Here is a 2,115-nt window from a genome sequence, read left to right on the forward strand (position 1 = left end):
AGCAAGACTTTTTAACACTAAAGGTTCCATCAAGTGATTCCAGTCAATTGATCAACATTCGTTTCTTGTGTGTATGAATTTCCTTGGATACAATTAACCGAACATATTTCTAACTTGTTGAAAATCAGCAATACCATAGGGTTGTTTGGGAGGTAAGATCGTTTTGTGACACATTGCGATGGAAATGATATCAGTTGGAAATTTGACCATCCAGCCAAATATTCGAATTGAGTTTCTAAATAGTTTTGTAATTTTGAGTTCCTACTAGTGCCTATAGGCCTAGCTTTACTTGACGGCCGACGTTTATACCAACTATGATATTTTATGGTGAGTACTGTGACGTTTTGGCAACCCTGGTCAAGGCAGGGAATAAAATTCAAGCATGCACAAAGGGCAGAAAATTCTCGAACAAAACACAATGTGACGGAGAACTAATTTTACAAAAAAGCAACGCTGAATAGAAAAGGATCCACGAACCCGACATTTTGAGTATTCATTCACCTTTTCAGGGAAAATTGCCACTCAAATCCAAATCTTATTTCAGTTCTGCTTAATCATGTTCAAACTGTTTTCACATCCAGAAAAAATGTTTGAAAATACACTTGCAATTCATCCATCCTCCTTCAATTTCTTAACAAATGTTGCGCGTGGACGAAATGAGGTTCCTTCGGACATATCTAAATAATGATGCTTGCATTAGCATTAGTATGAAATGTAACCCTGAAAGTTTACCATTGGCCCCAATTCAGCTGACCATCATCAAAGGTGACCAAAAGCTATACTAATGACCTGGCTTTAAAATGATTCCCGTTCATTAAATCCAAAGGGGCCAACTAGACAATGTGTGTTCATGTTCAAATGCGTGAGCGAAAGCAAGTCCAAGAAATGAAACAATCTTCTCTCCTCTTTTTTAGCCCAACGGCATATATATTCCGTGATATGGCGGCCTTTCTCCAACTTGACGCTAAGGGTGAGATGAAGAGAGAGGAGACAACTGTACCCTAACACCCAGCTTTTGTCAACGAGAACGTAGTGTGGAGTAGTAATGGAGTGTTATGAAAAGGTTCGGAAGAAGAAATTTAAAATTTAGAAATGATTTAAAATTTGCACATGTGAAGCTTTCCATCTATATCAGGTTCAAGTAGTCTTGGAGAGTAGGCTTCAATACATGAGAAAACGTGAGTAAGACATGGTTAGGTGCCTCTGCAAGGCAAGGTAACTTTAGTTCTATGCCATGCAGCTTATTATAGCTTTGTTGAGACATCTCCTCTCTAGCTCACCCCAGTTCCAAACATTAGAACATGATCTTGACGTATGCCATTGGATAAAAAAGCTTACGTTATACTGCATAGATAAAGTAAAATTCACATTGAATTGCCTATCAATGCCAATCAATATATGCATTCTTAGGAAGAAATGTTTAAATAAAGGAATTCATTAAAAAATTGAGACGTAACAAATACAAGATGGCTAGAAATGTTTTTCTCCTTCAGTTTTAAGAGAAAAGTTTTTTGCAGCATTCATCATATGGAATGTACTGTACAGGGTGGAAAGAAATTAAGGGCCACTCTTTGTGCCTTCTGAAAATCCTTCCCTATCCTCCATAAATTGCCTGATCATATGTTCATCAAAAGGAACTATTGAAAAAAAAAACACCCCTCCATGAATAATTCAACTTTAGTCTAATGAAGATCTCTTTTGGCCCTCTAAAGGCTGACTCATGTAATCCCAGATATTCACCCTTGGTCTGGCATATTGTAGAAGAATTAAAGGGATTGCAGTTCTTGCATGATGTTCTCCGTACACTGATGATTTGAGAACGGACACAATAAGGCTCACCCATTTCCTTTGGCTGCTTGCCAGTCTTCAGCAGGCCCTTAATGTTGGGTTTGATATCGAAACTGTGCTCACTTACATCTTTGCACATTGTTTTGGTGAAAATTAAATCATTCCAGTACAGTACTACTATATTTTTTAGTAGTTCCTCTTAATGAAAGCAGGGGCTCATGGTCATTTTTTTAACAGGTACAAACATTGTCAGACATGGCCAATGTAGCCCTGAATTGATTTCAATTCCGTATTTTGCTTAAACATGGCAAAAAACCCGAATTCCCC

The sequence above is a fragment of the Tigriopus californicus genome, chromosome 2, assembly GCF_007210705.1.
Source record: "Tigriopus californicus strain San Diego chromosome 2, Tcal_SD_v2.1, whole genome shotgun sequence".
Taxonomy (NCBI): domain Eukaryota; kingdom Metazoa; phylum Arthropoda; class Copepoda; order Harpacticoida; family Harpacticidae; genus Tigriopus; species Tigriopus californicus.